This window comes from Pristiophorus japonicus, chromosome 29 (genome assembly GCF_044704955.1).
Source record: "Pristiophorus japonicus isolate sPriJap1 chromosome 29, sPriJap1.hap1, whole genome shotgun sequence".
Lineage (NCBI taxonomy): Eukaryota > Metazoa > Chordata > Chondrichthyes > Pristiophoridae > Pristiophorus > Pristiophorus japonicus.
The window spans coordinates 788,415-812,829 of record NC_092005.1 but is presented as its reverse complement, the minus strand read 5'-3'; positions in this window follow the sequence as shown (position 1 = coordinate 812,829).

The window sequence follows — 24,415 nt, the reverse complement described above, 5'->3', positions numbered from 1 at the left end:
CCGGACAGCGAGCGAATAGATTTGACATCACCAAGGTCCTCATCGCTGATTGGAGCATCGGCATTTATAGCAAAAGAGTCGAGATTGGGGCGGAAGAGCAGCGACTGATCGTGGAAACATAGAAACATAGAAACATAGAAAATAAGTGCAGGAGTAGGCCGTTCTGCCCTTCGAGTCTGCACCCCCATTTAATGAGTTCATGGCTGCACATTTAACTTCAGTACCCCATTCCTGCTTTCTTGCCATAGCCCTTGATCCCCCTATTAGTAAGGACGACATCTAATTCCCTTTTGAATATATTTAGTGAATTGGCCTCAGCAACTTTCTGTGGTAGATAATTCCATAGGTTTCGCACTCTCTGGGTGAAGAAGTTTCTCCTCATCTCGGTCCTAAATGGCTTACTCGTTATCCTTAGACTGTGACCCCTGGTTCTGGACTTCCCCAACATTGCGGACATTCTTCCTGCATCTAACCTGTCCAGTTCCGTCAGAATTTTCAACGTTTCTATGAGATCCGACAGCGTGTAACCTGGCGGCACATTGAGATCAGACAATGTTTAAACAGGGGGCCCAGTGATATCAGACAGTGTGTAACCCGGGGGCCCAGTGAGATCAGACAGTGTGTAACCAGTGGACCAGTGATATCAGACAGTGTGTAACCCGGGGGCCCAGTGATATCAGACAGTGTATAAACCAGAGACCAGTGATATTAGACAGTGTGTAACCCGGTGGCCCAGGGAGATCAGACAATGTGTAACCCGGGGGCCCAGTGAGATCAGACAGTTTGTATCCCGGGGGCCCAGTGAGATCAGGAAGTGTGCAACCCTGGGGCCCAGTGAGATCAGACAGTGTTTAACCCGGGGGCCCAGTGAGATCAGACAGTGTGTAACTCTGTGGCCCAGTGAGATCAGACAGTGTGCAACTCTGGGGCCCAGTGAGAGCAGACAGTGTGTAAACCGGGTGCCCAGTTGATCTGACAGTATGTAACCCGGGTGCCAGTGAGATCAGACAGTGTGTAACCCGGGGGCCCAGTGAGATCAGACAGTGTGTATCCCGGGGCCTAGTGAGATCAGACAGTGTGCAACCAGCGGGCTTAGTGAGATCAGACAGTATGTAACTCGGTGGCCACTGAGGTACGACAGTGTGTAATCCGGGGGCCCAGTCAGTTCAGACAGTGTCTAACCCGGGGGCCAAGTGAGATCAGACAGTGTGTAACCCGGGGCATAGTGAGATCAGACAGTGTGTAACCCGGGAGTCCAGTAAGATCAGACAGTTGTAACCCGGGGGCCCAGTGAGATCAGACAGTGTCTAACCCGGTGCACAGTGAGATAAGACAGTTTGTAATCCTGGGGCCCAGTGCGATCAGACAGTGTGGAACCCAGAGGCCCAGTGAGATCGGACAGTGTGTAATCCGGGGTCCCAGTGAGATCAGACAATGTGAAGCCATGAGGTCCAGTGAAATCAGACAATGTGTAACCCGGGAGCCAGTGAGGTCAGGCACTGTGTAACTCGCTGGCCCAGTGAGATCAGAGAGTGTGTAACCCGGGGGTGGGCCCAGTGAGATTAGACAGTGTGTTACCCGGGGACCAAGTGAGATCAGACAGTGTGTAATCCGGTGCACAGTGAGATCAGACAGTTTGTAATCCTGGGGCTCAGTGAGATCAGACAGTGTGGAACCCAGGGGCCCAGTGAGATCGGACAGTGTGTAACCCGGGGCCCCAGTGAGATCAGACAGTGTCAAACCAGGTGGCATAATGACATCATACAGAGCTTAACCCGGGGCCCAGTGAGATCAGACAGTGTGTAACCTGGAGGCCCAGTGAGAGAAGACAGTCTGTAACCCGGGGATACAGTGAGATCAGAGTGTGTGTAACCCAGGGTCCCAGTGAGACCAGACAGTGTGTAACAAGGGGGCCTAGTGAGAACAGACAGTGTGTATCCGGGAGCGAAGAGAGATCAGACAGTGTGTAATCTGGGGACCCAGTGAGATGAGACAGTGTGTAACACGGGCGCCTAGTGAGATCAGACAGTGTGTAAACCTGGAGCCCAGTATGATCAGACAGTGTGTAACACGGGGCCCAGTGAGATCAGAGAGGTGTAACCCGGGGGCCCAGTGAGATCAGACAGTGTGTAACACGGGGGCCGAGTGAGATCAGACAGTGTGTAATCCGGGGGTGAGCCCAGTGAGATCAGACAGTGTGTAACCCGAGGGCCAGTGAGATCAGACATTGTGTTACGCGGGGGTCCAGTGAGATCAGACAGTGTGTAACCCGGGGTCAAGTGAGATCAGACAGTGTGTAACCAGGGCACCCAGTGAGATCAGACAGTGTGTAACCCGGGGATGTGCCCAGTGAGATCAGACAGTGTGTAACCTGTGCGTTCAGTGAGATCAGACTGTTGTAACCCGGGGGCCAGAGAGATCGGACAGTGTGTAACCTGGGGGCCCAGTGAGATCAGACAGTGTGTAAGCCGGCGGCCCAGTGAGATCAGACAGTGTGTAAACCGGGGCGTAGTGAGATCAGATAGTGTGTAACCCGGGGGTCCAGTAAGAACAGACAGTGTGTAACCTGGGGGCCCAGTGAGATCGGACAGTGTGTATCACGCGGGACTGGTGAGATTAGACAGTGTGTTACACGGGGGCACAGTGAGATCAGAATGTGTCTAACCCTGGGGCTCAGTGAGATCAGGCAGTGTGGAACACAAGGGCCCAGTGAGATCGGACAGTGTGTAACCCAGGGGCCCAGTGAGATCAGACATTGTGTAACCCTGGGGCCCAGTGAGATCGGACAGTGTGTAATCCGGTGCACAGTGAGATCAGGCAGTTTGAATCCCTGGAACTCTGTGAGATCAAACAGTGTGGAACCCAGGGGCCCAGTGAGATCGGACATTGTGTAACCCGGGGCCCCAGTGAGATGAGACAGTGTGAAACCCGGTGGCTCAATGATATCAGACAGAGTTTACCCCAGGGCGCAGTGAGAGCAGACAGTCTGTAACCCGGATATACAGTGAGATCTGAGTGTGTGTAACCCAGGGGCACAGAGAGATCAGACAGTGTGTTACAAGGGAGCCCAGTGAGATCAGACAGTGTGTAACCCAGGGACCCAGTGAGATGAGACAGTGTGTAACCCGGGCGCCCAGTGAGATCAGACAGTGTGTAATCCGGGCGCCCAGTGAGATCAGACAGTACGTAAACCTGGAGACCATTGTGATCAGGCAGTGTGTAACCCGGGGCCCAGTGAGATCAGAGAGGTGCAACGCGGGTGCCCAGTGAGATCAGACAGTGTGTAACACTTGTGCACAGTGAAATCAGAAATCGTGTAACGCGGGGTCCAGAGAGATTTGACAGTGTGTAACCCGCTGTCAAGTGAGATCAGACAGTGTGTAACACGGGTGCCCAGTGAGATCAGACAGTGTGTAACACGGGGATGTGCCCAGTGAGAACAGACACTGTGTAACCTGTGCATTCGGTGAGATCAGACTGTATGTAACCCGGGGGCTGGAGAGATCGGACAGTGTGTAACCTGGGGGCGCAGTGAGATCAGACAGTGTGTAACCCGGGGGCCAGAGAGATCGGACAGTTAGTAACCTGGGGGCCCAGTGAGATCGGACAGTGTGTAAACTGGGGGCAAGTGAGATCAGACAGTGTGTAACCCGGGGGCCCAGTGAGATCGGACAGTGTGTAACCTGGAGGCCCAGTGAGAGCAGACAGTCTGTAATCCGGGGATACAGTGAGATCAGAGTGTGTGTAACCCAGGGTCCCAGTGAGACCACACAGTGAGTAACAAGGGGGCCCAGTGAGAACAGACAGTGTGTATCCGGGAGCGAAGAGAGATCAGACAGTGTATAACCCGGGGCCCAGTGAGATCAGAGAGGTGTAACCCGGGGGCCGAGTGAGATCAGACAGTGTGTAACACTTGGGCCCAGTGAAAACAGAAATCGTGCAACGCGGGGTTCAGAGAAATTAGACAGTGTGTAACCCGGGGCCCAGTGAGATCAGGCAGTGTGTAACCCGGGGTGAAGTGAGATCAGACAGTGTGTAACCCGGGGGCCCAGTGAGATCAGACAGTGTGTAACCCGGGGGTGAGCCCAGTGAGATCAGACAGTGTGTAACCCGGGGGCCAGTGAGAGCAGACATTGTGTTACGCGGGGGTCCAGTGAGATCAGACAGTGTGTAACACGGGGTCAAGTGAGATCAGACAGTGTGTAACCCGGGCACCCAGTGAGATCAGACAGTGTGTAACCTGGGGATGTGCCCAGTGAGATCAGACCGTGTGTAACCTGTGCGTTCAGTGAGATCAGACTGTTGTAACCCGGGGGCCAGAGAGATCGGACAGTGTGTAACCTGGGGGCCCAGTGAGATCAGACAGTGTGTAACCCGGGGGCCCAGTGAGATCAGACAGTGTGTAAATCGGGGCATAGTGAGATCAGATAGTGTGTAACTCGGGGGTCCAGTAGGAACAGACAGTTTGTAACCCGCAGTCCCAGTGAAAACGGACAGTTTGTAAACTTGGGTCCCAGTGAGATCAGACAGTGTGGAACCCAGGGGCCCAGTGAGATCGGACAGTGTGTAACCGGGGGCCCTAATGAGATCTGAAAGTGTGGAACCCCGGGGCCCAGTGAGATCAGACAGTGTGCAACCAGGGGGATCAGTGACATCGGACAGCATGTAAACCGGAGGCTCTGAGATCAGACATTGTGTAACACGGTGGGCCGAGCGAGATCAAACAGTGCGTACACCGGGTCCAGTGAGATCCGACAGTGTGTAACCCGGGGGCCAGTGATCAGACAGTGTGTATTCGGGGGTCCGGTGAGATCAGACAGTGTGCAACCCGGGGGTCCAGTGAGATCAGACAGTGTGTAACTCGGGGGCCCATTGAGATCAGACAGTGTGTGTCACGGGGGACTGGTGAGATAAGACAGTGTGTTACACGGGGGCACAGTGAGATCGGACAGTGTGTAACCCAGGTGCACAGTGAGATCAGACATTGTGTAACCCTGGGGCCCAGTGAGATCGGACAGTGTGTAATCCGGTGCACAGTGAGATCAGGCAGTTTGAAACCCTGGAGCTCTGTGAGATCAGACAGTGTGGAACCCAGGGGCCAAGTGAGATCGGACATTGTGTAACCCGGGGCCCCAGTGAGATGAGACAGTGTGAAACCCGGTGGCTCAATGATATCAGACAGAGTTTACCCCAGGGCGCAGTGAGAGCAGACAGTCTGTAACCCGGGTATACAGTGAGATCTGAGTGTGTGTAGCCCAGGGGCACAGTGAGATCAGACAGTGTGTAACAAGGGGGCCCAGTGAGATCAGACAGTGTGTAACCCAGGGACCCAGTGAGATGAGACAGTGTGTAACCCGGGCGCCCAGTGAGATCAGACAGTGTGTAATCCGGGCGCCCAGTGAGATCAGACAGTGCGTAAACCTGGAGACCAGTGTGATCAGGCAGTGTGTAACCCGGGGCCCAATGAGATCAGAGAGGTGTAACGCGGGTGCCCAGTGAGATCAGACAGTGTGTAACCCTTGTGCACAGTGAAATCAGAAATCGTGTAACGCGGGGTCCAGAGAGATTAGACAGTGTGTAACCCGCTGTCAAGTGAGATCAGACAGTGTGTAACACGGGTGCCCAGTGCGATCAGACAGTGTGTAACACGGGGATGTGCCCAGTGAGAACAGACAATGTGTAACCTGTGCGTTCGGTGAGATCAGACTGTGTGTAACCCGGGGGCTGGAGAGATCGGACAGTGTGTAACCTGGGGGCGCAGTGAGATCAGACAGTGTGTAACCCGGGGGCCAGAGAGATCGGACAGTTAGTAACCTGGGGGCCCAGTGAGATCGGACAGTGTGTAACCTGGAGGCCCAGTGAGAGCAGACAGTCTGTAATCCGGGGATACAGTGAGATCAGATTGTGTGTAACCCAGGGTCCCAGTGAGACCAGACAGTGTGTAACAAGGGGGCCCAGTGAGAACAGACAGTGTGTATCCGGGAGCGAAGAGAGATCAGACTGTGTCTAACCCGGGGCCCAGTGAGATCAGAGAGGTGTAACCCGGGGGCCGAGTGAGATCAGACAGTGTGTAACACTTGGGCCCAGTGAAAACAGAAATCGTGCAACGCGGGGTTCAGAGAAATTAGACAGTGTGTAACCCGGGGCCCAGTGAGATCTGGCAGTGTGTAACCCGGGGTGAAGTGAGATCAGACAGTGTGTAACCCGGGGGCCCAGTGAGATCAGACAGTGTGTAACCCGGGGGTGAGCCCAGTGAGATCAGACAGTGTGTAACCCGGGGGCCAGTGAGTGCAGACATTGTGTTACGCGGGGGTCCAGTGAGATCAGACAGTGTGTAACACGGGGTCAAGTGAGATCAGACAGTGTGTAACCCGGGCACCCAGTGAGATCAGACAGTGTGTAACCTGGGGATGTGCCCAGTGAGATCAGACCGTGTGTAACCTGTGCGTTCAGTGAGATCAGACTGTTGTAACCCGGGTGCCAGAGAGATCGGACAGTGTGTAACCTGGGGGCCCAGTGAGATCAGACAGTGTGTAACCCGGGGGCCCAGTGAGATCAGACAGTGTGTAAATCGCGGCATAGTGAGATCAGATAGTGTGTAACTCGGGGGTCCAGTAGGAACAGACAGTTTGTAACGCGCAGGCCCAGTGAGAACGGACAGTTTGTAAACTTGCTTCCCAGTGAGATCAGACAGTGTGGAACCCAGGGGCCCAGTGAGATCGGACAGTGTGTAACCCGGGGCCCGAATGAGATCTGAATGTGTGGAATCCCGGGACCCAGTGAGATCAGACAGTGTGCAACCAGGGGGATCAGTGACATCGGACAGCATGTAAACCGGAGGCTCTGAGATCAGACATTGTGTAACACGGTGGGCCGAGCGAGATCAAACAGTGCGTACACCGGGTCCAGTGAGATCCGACAGTGTGTAACCCGGGGGCCAGTGATCAGACAGTGTGTATTCGGGGGTCCGGTGAGGTCAGACAGTGTGCAACCCGGGGGTCCAGTGAGATCAGACAGTGTGTAACTCGGGGGCCCATTGAGATCAGACAGTGTGTATCACGGGGGACTGGTGAGATTAGACAGTGTGTTACACGGGGGCACAGTGAGATCAGAATGTGTGTAACCCTGGGGCTCAGTGAGATCAGACAGTGTGGAACCCAGGGGCCCAGTGAGATCGGACAGTGTGTAACCCAGGGGCCCAGTGAGATCAGACAGTGTGTAACCCGGGGGCCCAGTGAGATCGGACAGTGTCTGATCCGGTGCACAGTGAAATCAGGCAGTTTGAAACCCTGGGGCTCTGTGAGATCAGACAGTGTGGAACCCAGGGGCCCAGTGAGATTAGACAGTGTGAAACCCGGTGGCTCAATGACATCAGTCAGAGTTAACCCGGGGCCCAGTGAGACCAGACAGTGTGTAACAAGGGGGCCCAGTGAGAACAGACACTGTGTATCGGGAGCGAAGAGGGATCAGACTGTGTGTAATCCGGGGACCCAGTGAGATGAGACAGTGTGTAACACGGGCGCCTAGTGAGATCAGACAGTGTGTAATCCTGGAGCCCAGTGTGATCAGACAGTGTGTAACCCGGGGCCCAGTGAGATTAGAGAGGTGTAACCCGGGGGCCCAGTGAGATCAGACAGTGTGTAACACGGGGGCCGAGTGAGATCAGACAGTGTGTAACCCTTGGGCCCAGTGAAATCAGAAATCGTGCAACGCGGGGTTCAGAGAAATTAGACAGTGTGTAACCCGGGGTGAAGTGAGATCAGACAGTGTGTAACCCGGGGTCAAGTGAGATCAGACAGTGTGTAACCCGAGCACCCACTGAGATCAGACAGTGTGTAACCCGGGGATGTGCCCAGTGAGATCAGACAGTGTGTAACCTGTGCGTTCAGTGAGATCAGACTGTTGTAACCCGGGGCCCAGAGAGATCGGCAGTGTGTAACCTGGGGGCCCAGTGAGATCAGACAGTGTGTAACCAGGGGGCCCAGTGAGATCAGCCAGTGTGTAAACCGGGGCGTATTGAGATCAGATAGTGTGTAACCCGGGGGTCCAGTAAGAACAGACAGTTTGTAACCCGCAGGCCCAGTGAGATCGGACAGTTTGTAAACTTGGGTCCCAGTGAGATCAGACAGTGTGGAACCCAGGGGCCCAGTGAGATTGGACAGTGTGTAACCCGGGGCCCTAATGAGATCAGACAGTGTGTAACCCGGGGGCCCAGTGAGATCAGACAGTGTGTAACCAGGGGGATCAGTGACATCGGACAGCTTGTAAACCGGAGGCTCATTTAGATCAGACATTGTGTAACACGGTGGGCCCAGCGAGATCAAACAGTGCGTACACCGGGTCCAGTGAGATCCGACAGTGTGTAACCCGGGAGCCGAATCCGCTACTGTGGCAACATAACATAGAAACATTGAAAATAGGTGTAGCAGTTGGCCATTCGGCCCTTGGAGCCTGCACCGCCATTCAATGAGTTCATGGCTGAACATACAACTTCAGTACCCCATTGCTGCTTTCTCGCCATACCCATTGATCCCCCGAGTAGTAAGGACTACATCTAACTCCTTTTTGAATATATTTATTGAATTGGCTTCAACAACTTTCTGTGGTAGAGAATTCCACAGGTTCACCAATCTCTGAGTGAAGAAGTTTCCCCTCATTTCGGTCCTAAATGGCTTACCCCTTATCCTTAGACTGTGACCCCTGGTTCTGGACTTCCCCAACATTGGGAACATTCTTCCTGCATCTAACCTCTCTAAATCCGTCAGAATTTTTCAACGTTTCTATGAGTTCCCCTCTCATTCTTCTGAACTCCAGTGAATACAAGCCCAGTTGATCCAGTCTTTCTTGATATGTCAGTCCCGCCAATCCGGGAATCAGTCTGGTGAACCTTCGCTGCAATCCCTCAATAGCAAGAACGTCCTTCCTCATGTTCGGAGATCAAAACTTTTCACAATATTCCAGTTGTGGCCTCACCAAGGCCCTGTACAACTGCAGTGACACCTCCCTTCCCCTGTACTTAAATCCTCTCGCTATGAAGGCCAACATGCCATTTGCTTTCTTAAAAACCTGCTGTACCTGCATGCCAACCATGAATGACGGATGTATCATGACACGCAGGTCTCGTTGCCCCTCCCCTTTTCCTAATCTGTCACCATTCAGATAATAGTCTGTCTCTCTGTTTTTACCACCAAAGTGGATAAACTCACATTTATCCACATTATACTTCATCTGCCATGCATTTGCCCACTCACCTCAGTTATCCAAGTCACTCTGCAGCCTCATAGCATCCTCCTCGCAGTTCACGCTGCCATCCAACTCAGTGTCATCTGCAAATTTGGTGATATTACATTTAATCCCCTCGTCTTAATCATTAATGTACAACGTAGAAAGCTGGGGCCCCAGCACAGAACCTTGCGGTACCTCGCTAGTCATTGCCTGCCATTCTGATAAGTAGCCATTTACACCTACTCTTTGCTTCCTGTCTGACAACCAGTTCTCATTCCACGTCAGCACACTACCCCCAATCCCATGTGCTTTAACTTTGCACATTAATCTCTTGTGTGGGACATTGTCGAAAATCTTCTGAAAGTCCAAATACACCACATCAACTAGTTGCCCCTTGTCCACTCTACTGGAAGCATACTCAAAAAATTCCAGTCGGAGTGAGGTCATAATCTGATCCCCCTCAATTAGCAGTTTGTTCATACCGCTCTCTCCATTTCTTATTCTCGGCTTCTGTCCCCTTACTTTTCTCTACTAATTGTTTGATTTTACTTTGTAACACACATAACTGATATACTAAAAGTACTCCGACTTTCTTTGCCTTTTTCTGTTTCTGTTTCTCCCACCAATTCTTTTGCTCCTGGGGGACAGCCAAGGGATCCCACCCGCCTTTAATCATTTTATTTATTAAGCCCTTCTGGTCGTCTGCATAGAACCTACTAAGAACCCTCCCGGCCTCCATTCAAGATCTTCCCCCGAGGCCATTATGTGATCTGACCATCCCTCGCTTCCTCTGTGAATGAGTCTCTTGTTCTACTCCGTCACTTATTTACTGAGATGGGATTATCCCTGAACTCTCTCACCAGTTCATGCGTATCACACAGTCACTCAAAGGTTTCCGCCGTCACTTTGTGCTCCCGGTGTTCCCTTCGACCTTAATCCTTGACCATTACGTGGGGCATTTACCCTCTTAATTCCGGCTCAAGTTAGGTGATTGAGATAGTGTGTGACAATTGATGAGAAGGGGACACTCGTTTCTCTTGCACACCACTTATCTTACTTATATTCTGCTTTATTTCTACTCACTCTGTCTGTTATCAAACCTCTCCGAGTCTCACTTGTTCGTTCGTAGTCCGGCAGCCTCACGCCTGCAGGTTGACGTTCCTATTTCTGGGATGTTGTGAAATCCGACCTTTTCCCCGTACATTCGATCCTCAGTCAGGAGGGCTTAACGTACAACTTGCTCACAGCGGTAAAACGTTTTGGGGAAAACCGCGAGGCAGAAATAAATCTACTCCGAGACTCGGTTAGAGAGTTTGAAAACACACACAGTTTATTAATACAAGGTACCTGGGAGTTTTATAGGCTGCAACTCAATTTGGGTTCACAAAAAATGAGTATTTAATGTCGTAAATCGCATAAGTCACATGTCACTGCTTCTACATCTGTCATTGCCATAAGTGTCGAGGCAAGGAGTTCATTTTCGTCTTTGTCGCACTTACTTCCACATCTTCCGCCAGCGTCTGGTGTGATTGGTTTCTTTCTTGCTCCGCGTCTTGTGACCTTTTTGCAATTGCTTATCTCATTCGGTCATGGTACATTTTCTAAAGCACAGCAATTTTGCACTAACGCGATAAACCCTTCAGGTTGTGACAGTATGAGTGAGGTCAGTGATGTACCTGAATGGGTAGAGACAATAAGAGTGACATCAGTCTTGTATCGAGATGGGCAGTAAAAGTTGTTGTGAGGTCCTGATGTGCGTGGATGGGCAATGAAGTACCAGTGACGTCAGTGATCTACCTGGAAGTGTAGTGTCAGTATGGGTGAGGTAAGTGATTTATCTGGATGGGTAGTGTCAGTATGAGTGAGGTCAGTGCTGTATCTGGATGGGTAGTGTCGGCATGAATGAGATCAGTGATGTATCTGGACCGTTAGTGAAAGTATGAGTGAGGTCAGTGTTGTATCTAGATGGGTAGCGATAGTATGACTGATGTCAGTGATGTACCTGGCTGGGCAGTGACAGTATGACTTAGGTCAGTGATGTATCTGGATGGTTAGTGAGAGTATGAGAGAGGTAAGTGATTTAACTGGATGGGCAGTGACAGTACGAGTGATATCAGTGATGTATCTGAATGGGTAGTGATAGTATGAGTGAGGTCAGTGATGTATCTGGATTGGTGGTGACAGTATGAGCTAGGCCAGTGATGTATCTGGATGGGTAGTGACAGTATGAATGAGATGAGTGATGTAACTGGATGTATTTTGAGTGTATGCTTAAGAGCAACCATAAACATTGAATGGTCTGTAACTGTTGATATTTTTCAGTGATATATCCAAATAGCCACAAAATCTTACCACTTCTTCTCTGTGAAGCGATAATTTGGTGTTGCAAATTCCAGCGAGTCTTTCAGATTAGATCACCATATTAATGCAGGTCGGTTGCACACAACAGCATCAGAAATTATTCCCGGTCATTTTATGAAATAACTGAATTTATTTAAGTACAGATATCGAGAAGGGGCAATCAGAATATTCCAATTCACCCAAAGATCAGTGTCTGAATACACCACATTTCCTAAAATAGTATGATTGTTAAATCGTACTGGACCAGATAATGTTAGTTGTGATCTGACTGGCACCATGGATCATGGACCGTCCTGAGTGAAACCTAATCATTATGATGTTCTGTCCCAGTGAATGTTAGTTATGAACTGACTTGCACCATAGTTCAAGGACCGACATTGTTACATTGGATGGACAGTCGCTGAAATGGCATGATTAAAATTTATGACCGAAATTCCCTAAAATCTCCCTGAAAATCTGCTCTCGGTACCCGCCAGTGCTATCAGAATGTAGTTCCCACATGCGCTACACTTCTCAGTAGGTAGTGAAATAGATGGATAGGCAATGGCAAACTTTTAAAGATCATATGACAGTGACAGGATCAGTCCAAGTCAACAATTGTACATCCCTGTCTGCAGTAAAAATAAAAGTGGGAAGATGGCTGAACCGTGGCTGACAAGGGAAATTAAGCATAGTGTTAAATCCAAGGAAGAGGCATTTAAATTGGCCAGAAAAAGCAGCAAACCTGAGGACAGGGAGATGTTTATAATTAATCAGAGGAGGACAAAGGATTTAATTAGGAGCGGGGAAATAGGGTATTTGAGGAAGCGTGCTTGGATCATAACAACTGACTGCAAAAGCATCTATAGATATGTGAAGAGAAAAAGATTAGTGAATACAAACGTAGTTCCCTTGCAGTCAGATTCAGGTGAATTCATTACAGGGAACAAAAAATTTGCGTTGCAGTTACACAAATTCTTTTGTTCTGACTTCACGAAGGAAGACACAAATAACTTACCAGAAAGACTAGGGGACTGAGAGTCGAGTGAGAAAGAGGAACTGAAGCAAATCTTTATTAGGTGGTGAAATTGTGTTAGGAAACTGATGGGATTGAAGACCGATAAATCACAGGGGCCTGATATTCTGTATCCCAGAGTACTTAAGGAAGTGGCCCGAGAAATAGTGGCTGCATTGGTGAACATTTTCCAACAGTCTATCGACTCTAGATCAGTTCCTATTGACTGGAGGGTAGCTAATGTAACACCATTTTTGAAGAAAGGAGGGAGAGTGAAAACAGGTAATTATAGACCCGTTAGTCTGACATCAATAGTGGGCAAAATGTCGGAAATAATTATTACAAATGTAATAGCAGCACATTTGGAAATCAATGACAGGACCGATCCAAGTCAGCATGGATTTATGAAAAGGAAATAATTTTTGACAAATCTTCTAGAATTTTTTGAGGATATAACAGATAGAGTGGACAAGGGAGAATCAGTGGATGTGGTTTATTTGGACATTGAAAAGGCTTTTGACAAGGTCCCTCACAAGAAATTGCTGAGCAAAGTCAAAGCACATGGTATTGGAGGTAATGTACTGACGTGGATAGAGAACTGGTTGGCAGACAGGAAGCAGAGAGTCGAAATAAATGGGTCCTTTTCAGAATGGCAGGCAGTGACTAGTGGGGTGCCGCAGGGCTCAGTGCTGGGATCCCAGCTGTTTACAATATACATTAATGATTTAGATGAAGGAATTAAATGTAATATCTGCAAGTTTGCAGATGACACAAAGTTTAGTGCCAGTGTGAGCTGTGAAGAGGACACTATAAGCTGCAGGTCGAATTGGACAGTTCAGGTGAGTTGTCAAATGCATTGCAGAAGCAGTATAATGTGGATAAATGTTAGGTTATCCACGTTGGTGACAAAAACACGAAGGCAGAATATTATCTCAATGGTGGCAGATTAGGAAAAGGGGAGGTGCAAGTGGACCTGGGTGTCATGGTTCATCAGTCACTGAAAGTGGGCATGCAGGCACAGCAGGCGGTAAAGAAGGCAAATGGTATGTTGGCCTTCATAGCTGGGGGATTTGAATATTGGAGTAGGGAGGTCTTACTGCCGTTGGACAGGGCCTTAGTGAGGCCTCATCTGGAATATTATGTTCAGTTTTGGTCTCCTAATCTGAAGAAGGATGTTCTTGCTATTGAGGGAGTGCAGCTAAGGTTCACCAGACTGATTCCCGGGATGGCAGTACTGACATATGAGGAGAGACTGGATCAACTGGGCCTTTATTCACTGGGGTTTAGAAGGGTGAGATTGGATCTCATAGAAACGTGTAAGATTCTGACGGGACGGGACAGGTTAGATGCAGGAAGAATATTCCCGATGTTGGGGAAGTCCAGAACCAGGGGACACAATCTTGGATAAGGGATAGGCCAATTAGGACCGAGATGAGGACAAACTTCTTCACTCAGAGAGTTGTTAACCTGTGGAATTCCCTGCCACAGAGAGTTGATGATGCCAGCTCTTTGGATACATTCAAGAGGGAGTTAGATATGGCACTTATGGCTAAAGGGATCAAGGGGTATGGAGAGAAAGCAGGAAACGGGTAATGTGGGAATGATCAGCCTTTATCATATTGAATGGCGGTGCAGGCTCGAAGTGCCGAATAGCCTGCTCCTGCTCCTATTTTCTCTTTTTCTGTGCTTGGAGCATCCTCCTTGCCAAATTGCATAGCCTCCCTAATTATATGCATATATATTGTATACCTTCTGTTTTATATGTAAAATGCCGGACCAGAACGGGTTAATATCCCCCTGTGCAATGACTATAATTAATACTAATTTCCATGGGAACTTATTATTGATATTAATTCCAGTCAGGAGAACACAGCAGGTCCATGCAGTATACTTCTTCATGCTTGTTATTTTGGAAAATATTTACAACATATTTCAGATCTGCATGTTGCTCACAGCAATAAATCAATTCCTATCTTTTAATCATTAAAACGCTGACTGTAAAGCACCAAGCGATTTTCATCTCACTCATTGAGGTTGCTTTGTGGGAATTGGGGTCAGTGTGCAGGATTGAATGTACAGACCTTGTGTGAGACTATTCGAGCCATGAACTCATTGAGTGGCCGTGCAGGTTCGAAGGGCCGAATGGCCTACTCCTGCACCGATTTTCCATGTTTCTATGATTAATAGCAGGAACTTCAAAATACAGTAACAGATTCTCCCATTGCAAACAACAGCGTTCATTGTTTCACTGTTCATCTTTATAATGTCAGTCTAAAGTGCATCAATTTGGAAATCCCAACCCTCCTAAAAAGGCAGGAACCACACAACACAAACAGTCCCTCATTGCGGGGAGGGAGATTGAGCTGAACGTTTGCCTACAATGGTGAGAATCTGGATCATATATTTTAATGCTCTGGTCCTGAACGAAAACTGTCCCACATAAGATCAATTTGATATTTCAAACACGAAGAGTCATGCTGAATTCCAGCAATAAACACGTCAGGTTACTTAACCGACCAGATGAGGATGGGTAGTGAAAGTTTGAGTGAGTTCAGTGATGCTCCTGAATGGGTAGTGACAGTATGAATGAGCTCAGTGATGTACCTGGATGGGTCGTGACAGTATGAGTGAGGTCAGTGATGTATCTTGATGGTAGTCACAGTATGAGTGAGGTCTGTGTTGTCTCTGGATGGGTAGTGACAGCATGAGTGTGGTCAGTGATGTACCTGGATGGGTTGAGACAATATGAGTGACATCAGTGTTGTATCTAGATGGGCAGTGAAAGTTTTTGTGAGGTCCTGATGTGTGTGGATGGGCAATGAAATACCAGTGAGGTCAGTGATCCACCTGGAAGTGTAGTGACAGTATGGATGAGGTTAGTGATGTTGCTGAATGGGTAGTGAGAGTAGGAGTGAGGTCAGTGATTTATCTGGATGGGTGATGACAGTATGAATGAGATCAGTGCTGTATCTGGATGGGTAGTGACAGTTTGAATGAGGTCAGTGATGTATCTGGATGTGTAGTGACAGTATGAGTGAGATCAGTGATGTATCTGGATGGGTAGTGACAGTATGAGTGAGGTCAGTGACTTATCTGAATGGGTAGTGACAGTATGAGTGAGGTCAGTGATGTATCTGGATGAGTAATGAGAGTATGAATGTGGTCAGTGATGTATCTGGATGGGTAGTGACAGTATGAGTGAGGTCAGTGATGTATTCGGATGAGTAGTGACAGTATGAGTGAAGACAATGATGTATCTTGATGGGTAGTGAAAGTATGAGTGAGGTCAGTGATGTATTCGGATGAGTAGTGACAGTATGAGTGTGGTCATTGACGTATCTGGAATGGTAGTGACAGTATGTGTGAAGACAATGATGTATCTTGATGGGTAGTGACAATATGAGTGAGGTCAGTGATGTATGTGGATGAGTAGTGACAGTATGAGTGTGGTCAGTGATATATCTGGATGGGTAGTGACAGTATGTGTGAAGACAATGATGTATCTGGATGGGTAGTGACAGTATGAGTGAGGTCAGTGATGTATCTGGATGGGTAGTGACAGTATCAGTGAGGTCAGTGATGTATCTGGATGGGTAATGACAGTATGAGTGAGATCAGTGATGTATCTGGATGGGTAGTGACAGTATGAGTGAGATCAGTGATGTCTCTGGATGGGTATTCCACCACAAATGTTGCAGCTGCGTGTTGATCTGGATATTTCCCCACACCCGGATTTGTATGTCGTGCCATCAGCCTGCACTGGCTTCAACACGCAGGCACACATTACAATCATATCCCACAGGCTCGGAGCTCACACCTGCTGGAGCAAACTTCGGTGCGAGCGGGCTGGTCCTATTTCGGACCCTGTTATCTGGAAACCGCTACAGGCCGGAGCCCTGTGCCACTGAGTATAAGAAAAGCACCCAAATGCAGATACTGTGCTGTGAATTGTGGCTTGAAAGAGGGTGCTCTTATAAAGCGCGTTGGCACACTGAACGCTTTAAGCCCTAGAATATCAGATGCAGTGGTGGAGAGAGAGTGGGAGAGAGAAAATGTTGGATATTGAGTTTGGGCAATTCGAGAGTGGGGAGAGAGATAGAGTGGGAGAGAATGAGATTGTGGAGAGAAAGTGGGAGAGATTGAGAGACAAATTTTGGGGAGTGAGAGATACTGGAGTGAGCATGGCTGAGGGAAATCGAGAGAGGGGCTCGAGATTGGGGGAAAGAGAGGGGAGAGAGAGAGGGAGCAGTGGACAGAGAGATAGTGGTTTGAGTGGGAGAGAGACTGAGAGAAACAGTGACAGAGACACAGACAGACATACAGTGAAAGATAGAGCGGGGGACAGAGAGATAGTGGTGTGAGTGAGAGAGAGACTGATAGAAACAGTGACAGAGACACAGACAGACATAAAGTGACAGGAGAGAGGGAGAGGGACAGATAGACAGTGGTGTGACAGAGAGAGACTGAGCGAAACAGACATCAGAGACACAGAAAGACATACAGAGATAGAGAGATAGCGGGGTTCATAGAGATAGTGGTGTGAGTGATAGAGAGACTGAGAGAAACAGTGACAGAGACACAGAGAGGCATACAGTGACAGAGAGAGATGGGAGAGGGACAGAGAGATAGCGGTGTGAGTGAGAGAGAGACTGAGAGAAACAGAGACAGAGGCACAGACAGACATACAATGACAGAGAGAGAGAGGGACAGAGAGATAGTGGTGTGAGTGAGAGAGAGACAGAGAGAAACAGAGACAGAGACACAGACAGACATACAATGATAGAGAGAGAGAGGGACAGAGAGATAGTGGTGTGAGTGAGAGAGAGACTGAGAGAAACAGTGACAGAGACACAGACAGACATAAAGTGACGGAGAGAGAGAGGGTCAGAGAGATAGTGGTGTGAGTGAGAGAGAGACTGAGAGAAACAATGCAGAGACACAGACAGACATACAGTGACAGAGAGAGCGGGGGACAGAGAGGTAGTGGTGTGAGTGAGAGAGAGACTGAGAGAAACAGTGCAGAGACACAGACAGACAAAGTGACAGAGAGGGAGAGGGACAGAGAGATAGTGGTGTGCGTGAGAGAGAGACTGAGAGAAACAGAGACAGAGAGACAGACAGACATAAAGTGACAGAGAGAGAGGGAGAGGGACAGATAGATAATGGCGTGAGCTAGAGGGAGACTGAGTGAAACAGAGACATAAACACAGACAGACATACAGTGACAAAGCAAGAGAGAGGGACAGAGACATCGTGGTGTGAGTTAGAGAGTGTCTTAGAGATACAGAGACAGAGACACAGACAGAAATACAGTGATAGTAAGAGAGAGAGGGAGAGGGACAGAGAGATAGGGGGGTGAGTAAGAGAGAGGAGAGAGAATGAGAGAAATTGTGACAGAGACACAGACAGACATACAGTGACAGAGAGAGAGATGGACAGAAAGGTAATGGTATGAGTGAGAGAGAGACTGAGAGAAACAGTGACAGAGACATAGAGAGACATACTGTAACAGAGAGAGAGGGAGAGGGACAGAGAGATAGTGGTGTGATTGAGAGAGAGACTGAGAAGTACAGAGACACAAAAAGACATACCGTGACAGAGAGAGGGACAGAGATGTAATGGTGTGAGTGACAGAGAAACTGAGAGAAACAGTGACCGAGACGCAGAAGACATACAGTGACAGAAAGAGAGTGGGACAGAGAGATAGTGCTGTGAGTGAGAGAGAGACTGATAGAAACAGTGACAGATCACAGACAGAAATACAATGACAGAGAGAGAGAGGGACAGAGAGATAGTGGTGTGAGTGAGAACAGACTGAGAGAAACAGTGACAGGGACACATACTGATATACAGTGACAGGTAGAAAGAGGGAGAGAGAGATAGTGGTGTGAGTGAGAGAGAGACTGACAGAAACAGTGACAGAGACATAGACAGACATAAATTGACAGAGAGAGAGAGGGACAGATTCATAGTGGTGAGAGTGAGAGAGAGACAGAGCGAAACATACATCAGAGACACAGACAGACATACAGAGATAGAGAGATAGCGGGGGTCAGAGAGATAGTGGTGTGAGTGAAGAGAGACTGTGAGAAACAGTGACAGAGACACAGAGATGCATACAGTGACAGAGAGAGAGTGGGAGAGGGACAGAGAGATAGCGGTGTGAGTGAGAGAGAGACTGAGAGAAATAGAGACAGAGACACAGACAGACATACAATGAAAAAGAGAGAGAGGGACAGAGAGATAGTTGTGTGAGTGAGAGAGAGACTGAGAGAAACAGTGACAGAGACACAGACAGACATAAAGTGACGGAGAGAGAGAGGGGCAGAAAGATAGTGGTGTGAGTGAGAGAGAGAATGAGAGAAACAGAGACTGAGATACAGACAGACATACAGTGAAAGAGAGAGAGGGAGAGGGACAGAGAGATAGTGGTGTGAATGAGAGGGAGACTGAGAGAAATAGAGACATAAACACAGACAGACATACAGTGACCAAACAAGATAGAGGGACAGAGAGATAGTGGTGTGAGTTAGAGAGTGTCTTAGAGATACAGAGACAGAGAGACAGACAGAAATACAGTGATAGAGAGAGAGAGAGGCAGAGGGACAGAGAGATAGGTGTGTGAGTAAGAGAGAGGAGAGAGAATGAGACAAACTGTGACATAGACACAGACAGACAAACAGTGACAGAAAGAGAGAGAGAGGGAGAGGGACAGAGAGATAGTGGTGTGAGTGAGAGAGAGTCTGAGAGAAACAGTGTCAGAGACACAGACAGACATATAGTGACAGAGAGAGAGAGGGACAGAGAGATAGTGGTGTGAGTGAGAGAGATTATGAGAGAAACAGTGACAGAGACACAGACAGACATACAGTGACAGAGAGAGAGATAGAGGGACAGAGAGATAGTGGTGTGAGTAGAGAGACTGAGAGAAACGGTGACAGAGACACAGACAGAGATACAGTGACAGAGAGAGAGAGGGACAGAGAGATAGTGGTGTGAGTGAGAGAGAGAATGAGAGAAACAGTGACAGAGACACAGACAGACATACAGTGACAGAGAGCGAGAGAGAGATGGACAGAAAGATAGTGGTGTGAGTGAGCGAGAGAATGAGAGAAATAGTGAGACACAGACAGACATTCAGTGACAGAGAGAGAGAGCGACAGAGAGATAGTGGTGTCAGTGAGTGAGAGATTGAGAGAAACAGTGACAGAGACACAGACAGACATAACTTGATAGAGAGAGAGAGGAACAGATTAATAGTGGTTAGAGTGAGCGAGAGACTGAGCGAAACAGAGACAGAGATACAGACAGAAATACAGTGACAGAGAGAGAGAGGGACAGACAGATAGTGGTGTGAGTGAGAACAGACTGAGAGAAACAGTGACAGGGACACAGACAGACATGCAGTGACAGGGAGATAGAGGGAGAGAGAGATAGTGCTGTGAGTGAGAGAGAGACTGAGAGGAACAGTGACAGAGACGGACAGACATACAGTGACAGGGAGAGAGAGGGAGCGAGAGATAGTGGTGTGTGTGTGAGAGAGACTGATAGAAACAGAATCAGAGACACAGACAGACATACAGTGACAGAGAGAGAGCGGGGGACAGAGAAATAGTGGTGTGCGTGAGAGAGAGACAGAGAGAAACAGTGACAGAGGCACAGACATACATACAGTGACGTAGAGAGAGAGGGACAGAGAGATAGTGGTGTGAGTGAGCGGGAGACTGAGAAAAAAAATGTCAGAGACACAGACAGACATACAGAGAAAGAGAGCGAGATAGACAGATTGCAGTGGTGAGAGTGAGAGAGAGACTGAGCGAAACAGAGACAGAGACACAGACAGACATACAGTGATAGAGAGAGAGCGGTGGTCAGAAAGATAGGGGTGTGAGTGAGAGACTGACTGAGAGAAATAGTGACAGAGACACAGAGAGGCATACAGTGACAGAGAGAGAGTGGGAATGGGACAGAGAGATTGCGGTGTGAGTGAGAGAGAGACTGAGAGAAACAGAGACAGAGACACAGACAGATATACAATGACAGAGAGAGAGAGGGACAGAGAGATAGTGGTGTGAGTGAGAGAGAGACTGAGAGTAACAGAGACAGAGACACAGACAGACATACAATGACAGAGAGAGAGAGGGACAGAGAGATAGTGGTGTGAGTGAGAGAGAAACTGTGAGAAACAGAGACAGTGACACAGACAGACATACAATGGCAGAGAGAGAGAGGGACAGAGAGATAGTGGTGTGAGTGATTGACAGACTGAGAGAAACAGTGACAGAGACGCAGAAGACATACAATGACAGGGAGAGAGGGAGAGGGACAGAGAAATAGTGGTGTGAGTGAGAGAGAGACTGAGATAAACAGTGACATAAACAAAGACAGACATACAGTGACAGAGAGAGAGAGGGACAGAGTAATAGTGGTGTGAGTGAGAGAGAGACTGAGAGAAACAGAGACAGAGACACAGAATGAGATACAGTGACAGAGAGAGAGTGGGGGACAGAGAGCTAGCGGTGTGTGTGAGAGAGAGAGACAGAGAAGCAGTGACAGAGACACTGACAGACATACAGTGACAGAGAGAGAGAGGGACAGAGAGATAGTGCTGTGAGTGAGTCAGAGAATGAGAGAAACAGAGACACAGACAGACATACAGTGACAGAGAGAGAGCAGCGGACAGAGAGATAATGGTGTGAGTGAGAGAGAGAATGAGAGAAACAGTGATAGAGACACAGACAGGCATACAGTGACAGAGAGAGGGAGAGAGGGACAGAGAGATAGTGGTGTGAGTGAGAGAGAGACTGAGAGAAACAGTGACTGAGACACAGACAGACATACAGTGACAGGGACAGAGACTGGGAGGGTCAGACAGAGCTAGGGAGACTGCGAGACAGTGTCACGCGTAAATGGAGAGAGAAAGATAGACAGCAAAAGAGGGTTAAAGAGAGAGAGAGAGAGAGTGAGAGAGTGAGAGAGGGAGCGGGACAGATTAATAGTGGCGAGAGCGAGAGATAGACTGAGCGAAACAGAGACAGAGACACAGACAGACATACAGTGACAGAGAGAGAGAGGGACATAAAAATACTGGTGTGAGTGAGGGAGAGACTGAGCGAAACAGTGACAGAGACACAGACAGACATACAGTGACAGAGAGAGAGAGAGGGACAGAGAGATAGTGGTGAGAGTGAGAGAGAAACTGTGAGAAACAGAGACAGTGACACAGACAGACATACAATGGCAGAGAGAGAGAGGGGGACAGAGAGATAGTGGTGTGAGTGAGAGAGAAACTGTGAGAAACAGAGACAGTGACACAGACAGACATACAATGGCAGAGAGAGAGAGGGACAGAGAGATAGTGGTGTGAGTGAGAGACAGACTGAGAGAAACAGTGACAGAGACGCAGAAGACATACAGTGACAGGGAGAGAGGGAGAGGGACAGAGAAATAGTGGTGTGAGTGAGAGAGAGACTGAGAGAAACAGTGACAGGGACACAGAGAGACATACAGTGACAGAGAGAGAGTGGGAGAGGGACAGAGAGATTGCGGTGTGTGTGAGAGAGAGACTGAGAGAAACAGAGACAGAGACACAGACAGATATACAATGACAGAGAGAGAGAGGGACAGAGAGATAGTGGTGTGAGTGAGAGAGAGACTGAGAGAAACAGAGACAGAGACACAGACAGACATACAATGACAGAGAGAGAGAGGGACAGAGAGATAGTTGTGTGAGTGAGAGAGAAACTGTGAGAAACAGAGACAGTGACACAGACAGACATACAATGGCAGAGAGAGAGAGGGACAGAGAGATAGTGGTGTGAGTGAGAGACAGACTGAGAGAAACAGTGACAGAGACGCAGAAGACATACAGTGACAGGGAGAGAGGGAGAGGGACAGAGAAATAGTGGTGTGAGTGAGAGAGAGACTGAGATAAACAGTGACATAAACAAAGACAGACATACAGTGACAGAGAGAGAGAGGGACAGAGTAATAGTGGTGTGAGTGAGAGAGAGACTGAGAGAAACAGAGACAGAGACACAGAAAGACATACAGTGACAGAGAGAGAGCGGGGGACAGAGAGCTAGCGGTGTGTGTGAGAGAGAGACTGAGAGAAGCAGTGACAGAGACACAGACAACATACCATGAAAGAGAGACAGGGAGAGGGAGAGAGAGATAGTGGTGTGAGTGAGAGAGAGAATGAGAGAAACATTGACAGAGACACAGACAGACATACAGTGACAGAGAGAGAGAGGGACAGAAAGATAGTGGTGTTAGTGAGAGACAGACTGAGAGAAATAGTGACAGAGTCACAGACAGACATACAGTGAAAGAGATGGAGAGAGGGACAGTGAGATAAAAGTGTGGGAGACTGAGAGAAACAATGACAGAGACGCAGAAGACATACAGTGACAGAGAGAGAGGGAGAGGGACAGAGAAATAGTGGTGTGAGTGAGAGAGAGACTGAGAGAAACAGTGAGCGAGACACAGACAGACATAAAATGACAGGGACAGAGAGCGGGAGGGTCAGACAGAGCGACGGAGACTGCGAGACAGTGTCACACGGAAATGGAGAGAGAGAGAGAGACAGCAAAAGAGGGGGAGAAAGAGAGAGAGAGAGAGAGAAAGGGACAGAGCAATAGTGGTGTGAGTGAGAGAGAGACTGAGAGAAACAGAGACAGAGACTCAGACAGACATAACTTGACATAGAGAGCGGGGGACAGAGTGCTAGCGGTGTGTGTGAGAGAGAGTCTGAGAGAAGCAGTGAGAGAGACACAGACAACATACCATGACAGAGAGACAGGGAGAGGGACAGATAGATAGTAGTGTGAGTGAGAGAGAGAATGAGATAAACATTGAGAGAGACGCAGACAGACATACAGTGACAGAGAGAGAGCGGGGAACAGAGAGATAATGGTGTGAGTGAGAGAGAGACTGAGAGAAACAGTGACAGAAACACAGACAGACATACAATGACATACAGAGAGCGGGACAGAGAAATAGTGGTGTGAGTGAGTGAGAGACTGAGAAAAACAGTGACAGAGACGCACACAGACATACAGAGACAGAGAGAGAGAGAGAGAGAGAGAGTGGGACAGAGAGATAGTGGTGTGAGTGAGAGAGAGACTGAGAGAAACAGTGACAGAGACACAGACTGACATACAGTGACAGAGTGAGAGAGAGAGAGGGACAGAGAGATAGTGGAGTGAGTGAGAGAGAGACAGAGAAACAGTGACTGAGACACAGACAGACATACAGTGACGGACAGAGAGGAGGAGGGTCAGACAGAGCGCGGGAGACTGCGAGACAGTGTCACACGGAAATGGAGAGAGAGAGATAGACAGCAAAAGAGGGGGAGAGAGAGCGAGAGAGAGGGAGAGGCACAAAGTAATAGTGGTGTGAGTGAGAGACAGACTGAGAGAAATAGTGACAGAGACACAGACAGACATAACTTGACAGAGAGAGAGAGGGACAGAGAGATAGTGGTGAGAGTGAGAACAGACTGAGAGAAACAGTGACAGGGACACAGACAGAAATACAGTGACAGAGAGAAAGAGGGAGAGAGAGATAGTGGTGTGAGTGAGAGAGAGACTGAGAGAAACAGTGACAGAGACACAGACAGACATAACTTGACAGAGAGAGAGAGGGACAGATTAATAGTGGTGAGAGTGAGAGAGAGACTGAGCGAAACAGATACAGAGACACAGACAGACATACAGTGACAGAGAGAGAGAGTGGGAGAGGGACAGAGAGATTGCGGTGTGAGTGAGAGAGAGACTGAGAGAAAATGAGACAGAGACACAGACAGATATACAATGACAGAGAGAGAGAGGGACA